The sequence below is a fragment of the Zootoca vivipara genome, chromosome 8, assembly GCF_965207765.1.
Source record: "Zootoca vivipara chromosome 8, rZooViv2.hap1.1, whole genome shotgun sequence".
Taxonomy (NCBI): Eukaryota; Metazoa; Chordata; class Lepidosauria; order Squamata; family Lacertidae; genus Zootoca; species Zootoca vivipara.
In genome coordinates, this window is record NC_142591.1 from 59,094,009 (window position 1) to 59,107,212 (window position 13,204).

Sequence of the window (13,204 nt, forward strand, 5' to 3'; positions counted from 1 at the left end):
GCCTTTCCATTTCATAATGGAAGCACCTGCTGCATTTCTTCGGCTTACAATGCGGGTGACCATTGGCATGATTTTGAAGGCATTCTGGCACTCTCCAATGGGGGGGACACCCATGGGTGCATATGCACCTACAGCAGCCTTCCCTTGAACTCACATTTTCCCCTCCCTCCCGAAATAAGGCTTGAAATGCGCATTCTCTTATAATCTGAGGTTGTGGTTGCTTGCAGCTCACAATTGTTTCTCTAGTTCACAAATGTGCCCAGAAAGGTTGGGCAACGCACTACATGTACGTGTGAATGAATGGATTTTCATTTGGCAGGTGCCCATTCATTTTTAATGTAACAAACAAAGGGGGAGGCATCCTTCAGATTGATATTTATTCATTTAAAAATGAGCACGCAACCCTAGCAGAAACCAAGAGGTTCCTATGAGAGAACCAATGGAAGTTCCTGAATCACTTCTACAGCAGCACGAGACTAATGCTTCCATTTAATCATCTTATATTTGAAGTAGGACCATATATAATTCAGTGGTAGGCCACATAACTTTGCATGCAGAAAGTTCTGTGAAGTCCTGGGAAAGATCCATTTGAAGACCTGAAAACTGCCAGTCACAATCTGAGCTAGATGGTCCAGTGGTATGACTTAGCACAAGGCAGCTTCCTGTGTTCCTATCTTTTCAGTCGGTCCTTTGTTAGCTGTTTTTGGATCACATCTTGTGTAACTAAGCAGTGCACACATACCTATAAATTACCTGGAAAAACTGGGACCTCCTGTCCCGCCCCCGTGAGAACACAGCAACCATTTAGGGCACCTTACTCTCATGTGATATCGGGTCAAGATCTTGCCATGAAAAGCGCCTTTTCCAGGTCCACAATCTCACATGGGTCACGTGACTCGTTTGGGATTTCAGACTCGGAAGATGGTGTCCCGGATTTGGACCGTGTCATATTGGAGAGTATGTACACATGCACACAAGAGGGGAGAGGGAGAGCCGAGTGGGGGGAAATCATGTATTGAACTCTGGCCTCCACAGCTGTAGCTGGAAGCAAATATTCAGACAACAATTGGGGGCTGTGAATGTGGGTGGATATTCCCATTGGCATTGAAAGATGTATCTGTCTGGGTCAACAGCAGAGAGCAGGGGCAGCCAGGTACACTTGCCCCAGGCCTCAGAGGACTAAGCTGGCTGGGGGGCCCCAACAGGGACCAGCTGCTTTTTTGTATGAGTTTTATAATTTTATTCTTACATGCCTTCCAACTCAGACCTCAGGCAAGCTCTGCATGGGCCTGATCAGAAGCACATTTGCATGAGCAACATCACACAGCGCTGCGCCATACTTTCAGAATCTAGTCTCGGGCTGAGTTCTCACAAATCCTATGCCTGGATTGTGCCTATTCAAAACTGGAAAGGGATCTTGCATCAGCGAAAGTTCCTCCATCCAAAACCAAAAACCCAGATTTAGAAAATTAGCAGGTTGCAAAAGACTCCAGCCGACCCCCTTCCAAGATGGCGAATTTGCAACTCAATAAGGTGGCTGTGGTTAAACCACTGAGCCTAGGGCTTGCTGATCAGAAGGTCGGCGGTTCGAATCCCTGTGACGGGGTGAGCTCCCGTTGCTCGGTCCCAGCTCCTGCCAACCTAGCAGTTCGAAAGCACGTCAAAATGCAAGTAGATAAATAGGAACCGCTACAGCGGGAAGGTAAACGGCATTTCCGTGTGCTGCTCTGGTTTGCCAGAAGCGGCTTTGTCATGCTGGCCACATGACCTGGAAGCTATACGCCGGCTCCCTCGGCCAATAATGCGAGATGAGCGCGCAACCCCAGAGTCGGTCACGACTGGACCTAATGGTCAGGGGTCCCTTTACCTTTACCTAACCTCATCACATGATTAGAGAACAATCATTAACCCATTTAGGAGCTTAGTGTTGGATTTTTTGAATAGTCAAGTTACTTTAGAGCCGGTCTAATGTAAATACTGTCTGTTTAAGAGAAACAGGTGCAGGTGATTTCGGCTAATTGCCCACAGGCGTGGGCTCTGCTCCTTGTATATAAGGCTCTGCCAGAAAGCCTTCTGTATCTCTTAGTTAAATCTCTTAGTTAGATCTTTCAGTTTGATTCATCTCCAAGTAGATCACTCTCTCAGTTGTTCTCAGTTTAAGAGATTCCTCAGTTGAATCTTAGTATGATTGCTTAGTTATAATGCTAGAATGCTGTTAATTCTTGGGTAGTTTAATGGGAGTTATGTGGGAGTTTGTGGGAATGTGGGAGAAAGCATTTATCTTTAGTTTAAAGTCTCTTTGGAGTCAGTTTGTTTTTCAGTTAAAGAAACCCAACCGTTTGTATTTTCATCTGCATACTTTTACAAGTGTGCAGCTAGTAAGGGGTTTCATATAAGGGAGATAATTCCCTACGCTCTTGGTGGTGTTTTCTTAGCCAGGTCAACTTCTGACTGCGTATACTCTGCGTGAAGCGTACTTTAAAGGGCCGCTGTAAAACTGGGATATATGATTTAGGTTAAGTAAGTTTCCATACCCAGTTTTCTCCAATATTATTCTTATCATATACTGTATATTATATTCCAATACTTAGAGTCCCATAGTATGCCACTGTGGGGGGAAACCATGTTAATCCTTCAGCAATAGACATAGGCATTTTCCATTTCTGTGTGCATTAAACAATTATACAGTACTTAACATTACGCACATTCAAGTCATGCACAACCATACATACATGTGGCGCTGGAAACCTGGAAGTGGGGGGAGAGACCTGAAGAGCAACAACAAAACCCCTCTGTGGCTCCGGCATGTGAGGAGACCCTCCCTAGAGGCCAAAGGGGATGTCTCCTTTGGGCTCCAGATCAGGCTCCCCGTGAGCTGAAGCCACTCCCCACTTAAGTGCATTTCATTTATGTGAGCAGGGGGCCAGAACAAAAACCCCAAGTAAGTGGGGAGTCACTTGTATTTCAGAAATGCAAACAAAGAAACACAGAAGCACCTAAAAGGGCATAGAACAGCAGGATATATTATTTTTCTCCACACATCCCAGCTCCACATACAGAGTGAGAGGGAGGGAAGAGTGGGCATTGGAACAAATACCACACAAAAATTCTCTGATAAGGCTAAGGGAGAAACAAAGAGAGCCGGAGTATTTGCAGTGGCCTGGACTCTCTTCATTACCTCATCTGTTGGCAACTGATAAACCCTTTTTCTGCAAGATACAATATTAGACTCATATATGATGCAGATTTCCCAGAGTTAAGTCACAACTGTGGATCTCTCTTCTTCTACATCCATTTATCCCTGAGCATCTTCCAAAAAGATCAAACCTATCCATTCTGAAGGAAATCAGCCCTGAGTGCTCACTGGAAGGATAGATCGTGAAGTTGAGGCTCCAATACTTTGGCCACCTCATGAGAAGAGAAGAATCCTTGGAAAAAACCCTGATGTTGGGAAAGATGGAGGGCACTAGGAGAAGGGGACAACAGAGGACAAGATGGTTGGACAGTGTTCTTGAAGCTACAAACATGTTTGACCAAACTGCGGGAGGCAGTGCAAGACAGGAGTGTCTGGCGCATAGCTGCCAAGTTATCCCTTTTTTTAAGGGATTTTCCCTTATGCTGAATAGGCTTCCTCGCGAGAAAAGGGAAAACTTGGCAGCTATGGTCTGGCGTGCTATGGTCCATGGGGTCACAAAGAGTCGGACACGACTAAACGACTAAACAACAACAATCTTCCCCCCAAAAAAACCTATAAGAGGTGATTCAAACATCCAAAACTAGCAACAAACAAACACATTTGCAGATCATAGGTCCTATTAATGCTGTAGTCTTTTCTTAAAACACCCACCCACACACTCCAGGACCTCATCCGATTTCACATTAGATTTCTGAAGAACATGTAAAATCCTAGTTTATCACCAGAGGGCAATATAGGATCATTAAATATGAAGAAATTACTTTTTAAGGAAAATCAGGCAGAGGGAGCTGTGAACTGGCCAAAGCTGCATCATTCTTGGGGTGAAGTTGTCCTTTAATGGTGGTGTAGGATTATCAGTCTGCTCATAGCAGTGTATGTGCTCTGCTTGTGTATTTGTAAACAAAGCAAGTATTATTTTTAAAAATGCATGCACACATACAAAACACATTCTTTCCCTCAAATAATCCTCGGCACTGTGGTTTGCACCTTACAGAATTACATTTCCCAGCAGCCCTTAACAAATTCATTGCCGCGAAGCAGGGTGGGAATGTGTTTTGAATGTGCTCTAGTCTCCACAGCTCTCTTACTCAATGGAAGCTAAGCCTTGTAAGTGCTGTTTTGGAAGTTCCTAGCTCTTAAAAAGGAAGAATGCATAACAATAACATTAGCAGCAGCCCCAAAGCATACACTACAAGCACTGACCATTCCCTATGTGAATAATTTCAAAGTCAGAATAGTCCACCTATATTAATGGCCAAGTTAGAATTGTATTTGCATTTTTGGCCAAAATGTTGCTCTATGCTACACAGGACTAGAACCTTTGTAAAGAACAGCCCCATTCAGGCATTTGACAGGAATGCATGGAGGGGGATATAGGGCTGCACACACTGGCCTCACCTCCGGCTTCACCATTCCTTCATACATCGAGTGGGTCTGAATGGAGCATTTCAATGGGTCCAACCAATTTGTGTTTAGAATCCTCAATCACATGGAGGATTCTGAGCGCATTCAGTAGAACACACAAATAGTCTGATGAAAGGAGTAAAATGAAGCTACATCACCTAGCCTGTGCTTTCAGAACAGGAATGTTGCTGTGCATCTAAAAGTAAATTGCATACAGATCAACGCTGATCTGTTGAATGTCACCCACACGGGCTGATCTACTCCGCCCGTCTCCCCGCCAACGTGTTCAAAAGCAGGCGTGCCAATATACCCTGCAATTGAATCACTGCAATTGCTCATGTAGTCACACAGAAAGCTCTAGCAGCACTTGAATAAACCTGCCACTTATAGCCCTCCGCAGAGACTGGAACCACAATAAGACACAGCACTCCGGCTCATTGAACTTTGTGTGCCATGTTGTGTTCAGCGCACACTTACCAACCTACCTAGCGGCAACGTGCTGGGGCTGTGCATCATCCTGTCACACACCACTTTGGAGAATGTCTCCTTTAGGTGATGTTAGCTTGAGACAATGGCAAGAGCACCGAGCGAGCTGGGACTGGGAGGAGCTACTGCAAGTCAAGTGACAGATCAGCTCGCATTCACGTCTGATGTGAATCGTCTTAACAAAGTCAACCAGGCGGCTGTTTGCAAGAGCTGCTTCCCTGTTTAGATTTGTTGTCAAGCCGAGTTACATCTCAGATATGGGCTGGGCCCATCCACTGGAAGGAGAAGACATCTGTTCTGGACAGCTGCTCCTGCAATGCTTCTTCCCTACATATACACACACCCATTTTGCCATATGTTGTCAGACCCATCTCAATAATATGCTGGCTCCTCAACATGCAAGGTCTTGTTGGAGCAGACTGCTTTAAGAAACATGCTGTTAGAAATGCCTTTTCTTCTGAGCTTCAGATAATTGTGTTCTCGCATGCAAAAACACTCACAAGTACACCAGCTTGTTTATCTTCCATCATATATCTCTAGCTAATTCTTAATAATAGACACCTTGCTATTATCTTGCTGTAATAACTGATCAGCGCCTATATCGATCTTCCTTTGCACCGTTATTTGTTTTGCCAGAAATGCATTTCATCCCTTCTTCCCCACCACCAGCACTTTTTTCATATGTTTGTTCATTTTCTATTCATTGCTGCTGCTCTTTTCTCATATTCGAAAGGCTTTGAAAGAGGAAAAGGAATGGAAAAAGCCAGTCATTTTAGCACTTGCTTTAATAAGCTACTTCCCCACTTGTTCTAACAACTAGCTTTGAAAAGAAAACACAGATTTCTCAAGCATAATAATAATAATAATAATAATAATAATAATAATAATAATAGTAATAATAATATAGTTCCTAAACCTATGACTGGTGAACATAATTACCATGTCTAGGCTCTCTCTGAGGACAAAACCTATAACTCAGTTCATCTGAGTTATAGGTTTTGTCCTCAGCAACGATCCAATATTCACACAAGTGGAAAGAGCACAATACACCCACAGAAAAAGTTTTCTGCTACCGATCAGCCTTGCCAGATATACAATAGCCAGCAACCAGTACAGCAGTTCAGTGGTAAATCTTAAAGCAAAGGAGCTCATAATGATAACCCCCATAGCTAATTTCATGCATACCAATTAGCTGCGTAATACCTAATCCATTAGGATTAGCATGACTTCTTCAATCCTGTGCATCACTCCTGGAAGTCAGATCCACTGAACTCAGCTCAACTTGTAACAGACATGGAGTTTTAATAAAAGATCTTCAGCCAGCTGAAATACAGCTTCTAACTTTTTATTTGCAAGCAGTGTTGCGAGGAAATGCTACCATTTAAACTGCTAACATGAACTATGTTGTTGTTTAGTCGTTTAGTCGTGTCCGACTCTTCGTGACCCCATGGACCATAGGAAGTAAGTCCCCAGCCTTATTCTACGACTTCCAGATATATATATAAATATTACAAATTAAATCAACAAGCTTGAGCACCTCATTATTATCTCATTCACCTGCCAAAACAAAGAGAGCGCATCAGTTACTCAGGTGCTTCGGCAGACAATGTCCTTGCTTCTGCTCTGAAACAGAGTCCTGGAGCTGTGAACCTTTACATTCCACCTCTATGTCAGGATGTGAATAGATGCTAGGAGAGAATATCTTTATTATCCTTCCTTCCTCATGTTTGTGAGTTCAGCAGAGTGTTATCTCTTTGCAGCTTAAAAGGAAGCTTAGCTTTTTAGTTTAAAACTAATGCTTTAAGCAGACTGGTATTCTCCTGGTATTAGACAAACAGTCTTGTAAAAGGTTTTTTAAAAAAACTTTTCTCACCCCGAGTACTTGTTGAAGAGTAACAGATACAGCAGCTTTGTTCAGGCAGGCTTAAAATGGTAATTCAGTTACAAAGACATACTTAGGTCTAGCTTAAATGTAGTCTGAGCATGCAGCTCAGACTTTGCAGACAGAGAACTCTGTGAGAGACACTCCTACCGTGAGCTGACAGGAAGTGGGTGTAGCTACATATATTCTCCTACTTGCCTCTTACTCTTTCCATCCCTTTCATCACCAAGCCAACAATGCGAGAACCGTACTGGTTTCAGACACAGTTGGAGGGCACCTTCAGCATGGCTTTAACTTTGGAAAGGAGGCATACCAATGAAATGATGGGTGGGTGGGTGGATGGAGGGCCAAGGGGCTTGATAGAGCTTTCCAGTGAGGAATTTGCCAGGCAAAGATGTTCCTCTTTAACCAGGCCTTTGGCTGACGCACATCCAATGTTCTTTTAAAATGTTGGGGAGGGGGTGTTATTGGGTTGTTTTTGTTTTCATTTTGATTATGTATTTTGTGTTTTTATATTGTGATCTTATTCTGTGAGCTGCCCTGAGACCTGCAGTATATAGGGCAGTATTATTAATAATAATAATAATAATAATAATAATAATAATAATAATAATAATAATAATTCCACAACTGTGGGGCCACTAATGCAAAGTTTCCATCAGTTTGATCACTAGTTAGTAATGGACCAGAGACCAATAGTGATATTTGGGCTCCAGTAGGTTCATATGAGCTATTCACACTTCAATGCAGATGAGTGCCTCAAGAGGCTTGGCTCCCAGTAAGTGACACCCCAAAAGGTTGAATCCTAGCTATCATGAGGAACCAGCAAGATGAGGCGACAGAAGCCATAGCCAGTGGTGGAGCTAGGAAACCCATGCCTTATGTGCTGTAAACATGCAGCTACAGCCTGAGAATGCCCACTGCTGCCACCGCTGCACCCTTGCCTTGGGAGCACAACTTCAGGCCTGCATAACTGATGAAACTATTGAACCAATAAGGATTACCTATTGTACAAGGCTAGTGTTTGTGATACTAGTCAAGGCCCATGACCTGTTTAGTGGTGGTAAAACAGTATTTATTTGTTCGTAGGCACTCGAAAGAGCAATCAGCCTTTCAGAAGGAGCTTTCTTTCTTTGAGACACTTGTGGGACAAGAGGGGCTTAGTGGCCGAGAGAGAGAGAGAGAGGCAAAGGCAGGTGTTCAGGGCTTTTTTTCTGGGGGTACTCAAGGGTATGCCGGCATCCTTTTTCCTAGAAGAAAAGCACTGGCGGTGTCCAAAATATGGAACTTTTTGCTTTGCTCTGTGTTTCCATTTATCCTTCCTTATTATAGTCAGTGTTAAGAATCCAAGGCGATCAACCTCAGCACTGAAGCAGATGAGCTCACTGGGAATATCACATGTAATAAGGCAACAGATGTAGCAAGGCAACACTTTGCTTTCACTGCTCATACATCATGAAAGCATGTGAGACTTCTTAAAACCACACCGCTGCTAAAACCTGTTCAAGTCACACACAAGAAACTGTACGGAAGCCAATCGTTCTTGTGAAATGGAATGTCGATGTTTTGTGTCACTTTCAAGGGTGAGTGGGAGAGAATCCTGCTTTACCAAACAAAAGAGCTGTAGATGCATTTAAGGATTTCTCAGGAAGGAAGGAAAAAGAAAAGCTGAACTGTGCAAACCTTAATTACACTGGCATTTGTTTGCCAAGGTTGGATCTTTTTGTTGTTTATTTCTGTTTTAAACGGACAGGCAATATATTTTATTATTGGGGAAGGAGCTTAGCATTCTGCATAGGGTTTTCCACGAGTCAGTTCGTGCAACCAAAATGGTCTGGCTAGCCTGTGAATTGAGTAGACCTGACCTGAGCTCAAGAGGTAATGAAGTGCTTGTGTGATTGCATTGCCATAGACATTCCTTTGCAATCCAAGCCATGTATATACCGCATTAGCCAGAGCGAGGTCAAAAGTCTGTGGAGCAGTTGCACAGCAAATGTGGATTGAGTTACAAACTGGGTCTGTGGTGAAACAATTAGCTTTTGAGTGTGTCAGGCAAGCAGTGATTTTGAACCACTGCTAAAACACATTGCAAATAATATGACAGTGTTGTACTTCTCCTTTCATTCATTGAAAATTCCAGTATCAAGGACCAGATAGAGAGGCTTGGAGGACCACATTTACCCCCCCCTGGCCTTACACACACACACAAGCGCATGAATGGGGCTCTTACGTCTTCTTCTCATTTTAATCTTAAATAATTATGGATTTGTGCCTTGATGATGGTCAATATGCTTCAGAGTTCTGCTTCTCGCAATTAATGTTCAAACTTTTTTTTTAGAGTCCAGGGTATTTACAATGATGTATTTTGCAATGCTTATGTTCCTAAAATGTGCATAACGTTATGTGATCATTATGATCAAATGAAGCACGTTTATAAAAGTACAGTATCCAAGAAATTTGAGCTTCCTCCTCCTAGTCCTTAAATCATCCTTGAACAAGATGAAGCTCTTTAGATGTTTTGGACATCAGCCCCACCCAAAATATCATCTACCGGTAAAACATCTGGAGGGAGCACAGAGATGAGATAGAAGCACTTCCAGTTGAAAAGTTTTGTTTTTCTTGTATAGGATAATAGTGGTTTTCTCTCTTTCTCTCTGTCTCAATAAAATACTATCTCCTTGCTATAATAATCCATCTGTTTCATGGAGTGCTGTGCTGACTACATACACTTCCCTCTAGAAAGGAAGCCCCTTTTCAATAAGGACCATTCAGTTCTAGTACAGGATTTCCCTTTGTTGTTTATAGCTTCCTTTAAAAAAGCGATGCAATAATACTCAAATAAAATTCAAAGGGGGAAACTACAGACAGCGAGGCATCGATATGATGCAAGGGACATTGTTCAACTTAATGGATGTGTTCCTTGCAAAGCAATACAGAAAACTGCTATTTTTAACATGTCTTCATAATGCTGGGTACATTGGGGTGCCATACATCCGGAATTTCCTGGACATAGCCAGAATACTGCTGTCAGAAGCAGTGCCCGGGCAGAAATCGCTAAAATGCCAGGGAAAATCCAGACGTATGGCAACCCATGTCAGCAGTGTCATTTTTGGTGATTTCCCTTTAAAATAGCTCAAAAACTTTGCCAAGAAAAGCTCAACAACCTTTGTGTCCAGATTACATTCCCTTTCTATCGCACTTGTATGTGTACAATACTATAAGCTATAGACATCGCAAAATGCATCTATACACCCAGCATTCAGGTTCGTTAAATGTGGCTTTCATCAACTGTTGAGAATGGGAATGATAATGAATGGCACCTGAACATTAGGGATGGGCAAACCTGTCAACTTTGGGGTTTTTTCTCAGTTCCTAATAAGAACATAAGATGAGCTTGCTGGGTCAGGCCAATCAACGGCCCATCTGCCCCACCATCCTGATCTCACAGTAGCCAACCAGATGCCTATGAGAAACCTGCCAACAAGACCCGCTGTTCAGCAGTCATGAGATATATGTAGATATATGTAGTTGCGGATAGTGGTCTCTGTAAACACTTGCCCAACTGATGGTTGGTGCAGAATTGGGGGGCAGTAGAACTAGAAGGCAGTAGAACTTTTCTAAGGAAGGTGTGAGTTCAAACAAGTCAAGGCACACTGCATTGTGGGGATGTGAGTTTTACAACTTGACCCTATTTTAAAAATTGACAGGCAATTTGAAACTCATTTTGTTAAAGCAATTTGAAAAGGGCCAAGTGTAGAAGCCAGCAGGTCGAACGAGGTGTCAATGGTAGACAGGCTGCTGGCGTTTTTCGCCTGTTTCGCCCATATGAAGGGCTTCTTCAGTAGTTTCTCCTTGTGCTTTCAGTTATGTTTAGTGCATTCAAATTTGTATGAAACCACTTATCTCAGGTTCTTTTTCAATGCTTTTTCAATGCTCAGGTTCTTTTTCAAAAGGTTCTCTCATTTACACATTAAATTTCTTGTATTCAGAGTATTTTTAGTTTGAACATGTATTGACTAAGCCTATCGACCTGCTGCCACTTTGCTGACCGCTATATAGCTTCAAAGACCATAAAGACTGGTTTGCCTTTTGGTATTTATTTGTACATGCTATCTGTTTAACGTTTGATTTTGGCTTCTGTGTCAGCACTTGTATATGGTTCTCTTATTGTTTTCTTTTTGGATTAATAATGCTTGATTGAAACTTGATTGAATCTTGTGCCCTTGCGTGCTGCTTGTTTTGTATTGGACTTTTGAAGAAATTGGCAGCATTAGCCCATTATCTCTGTTTTTGGAGCATGTTTACAGCTCACACCCCCAGGGTTCATCTAGTAAGGAGGAAAGTTTATACCCCATTCCTTGGCTGGGGAGCCACAAAACATGTGTATACACATGCCCAGAGGTGGGGGGGATTGCCCCCCCAGCTCCTGAGCAAACTTCAACCGCCCACCCTTATTTGATTTGGTTAATTTGTAGATCTTCTAATTTTATTTGTTTATTTTGTAATAATGTAACCTTTCCTCCAAGTCATTCTGTTTCATGTTGTTTTCTGGATGTAAGAGCAGTAAGACTTGAATAGGGATTCAGTTTATAATGGGGGAAAGTGTCATAGTTTATGAGCCTTTGTTTCCCACAAGAATGTTGTCATTATCTGCAGATGCAGAGACCACCTTATCAGGAAGTCTGCTCTGCATGATGAAATCAGGTCTTTTCATGGCAACACCTAACCCTTTGGTACTCTCCCCAAACCACCAACCATTTGCATCCCCGACCTGTTGAAGGCCTTCATTTTCCAACAAGCAAAAAAAAAAGAAAAAAAGTTTTGTTTTTATCTTATTCTGGATCTGTACTGGATCTGAATTTGTTTTTATATGTGGAATTATTTTAAGTGTTTTCATTGTTATTTTTATTACAGTACTAAATTGCTTTGAAATGTTTTGGGAATCATTTCAGACACAGAATGAAATAAGTATGCCTTATACTCCTACCTGTTCAAACAATGCAGAGTTGTGTAGTCTCTTAAAAGATTTACCAATTTATTACAGGGCATGTTGTTATGGACTAGAGATTCTAATTCCTGAGTTGGAAAGTTATCCTGAGTTTTGAAGTACATAAACACATGGAAGTGGAGTGAGTCATGTTAGCTGTGAGGTGCAAGGAAAGTGAAATACAAGAAATACAGTGATAATTGCATTAAAAGTTGAATGTAAAGTAGACTCTTCCCAAAGCAATGCTGTCTAAACACACAACTTTCCCTTCATAATTATGATACAGAAGCACTTGGTCTGTCTTCTCCAACCTCCATATCTTTTGGAATCTCCCATCATCTGCCATGGCGCCTGTGGCTAATAAAAGCTAGTAGCCGAGTATCTAGAAGGCACTACGTTGGGGAAAGCCACCCTACAAAGATTGTTGTAGGCAGGTAAGCGAGACAAATTATATTGCTGGATTAACATGCTACTTAAAGCAACCAGGTGCACACCAATATTCTTCCAATTGGCACCATTCCATTGGAATAGGTAACTGGCAACCTTACTTAATGAGATTTTTTTTAAAAAAAATTATCAGGAGTGGGGAACCTGTGGCCCTCCAGATGTTGTTTGACTAAAACATCTATCGTGCTCAGCCATTGGCAATGCTGGCTGGTGTGGAGCCAAACAACCCTATTCTAGGTATACCCACCCTGTGTCATGTGCCATAGTATTCAGTGAACCAACACAATACTGAGCAATTTGGGGAATCTCCCTCATATGTTCCTGTAGAATGAGATTGTCAGCTCATTTCCTAAACATGCAGGTGCTGCCTTAAGTAACTATACAATAAGCAGAAATCCAGCCTGTGGAACTCATGTCACATACTTGCAATGAAGCAACCATGTTTATTTAATTTCTTTATGCCACTTTGTAGGGTGGGAGATGGGGGACACTGTGCAGGGGAAATACCTCACATTCATCATGGAAGACCAGAAGGTTTCAGAACAGCAATAAGGAAAGTAGCCTAGTTCACATTGGGTTTCAGTGCCACCCACCAACTACAGACCTGCCTATCCCTGGCAAGTGGGCCCCCCCAAATTCCACAACCAAAAGGAATGCGGCCCTCAACATGAAACGTCTGCCCACCCCTGGAACAAAGCTCCCCCATGTACAAGTTGCAAAAGGCAAGGTCTCCAATTCAGCACACAAGGTTTTGCACAATCAGCTGTACAGGGTTTGTTAAAACCTTCAGAATAATAAGTGA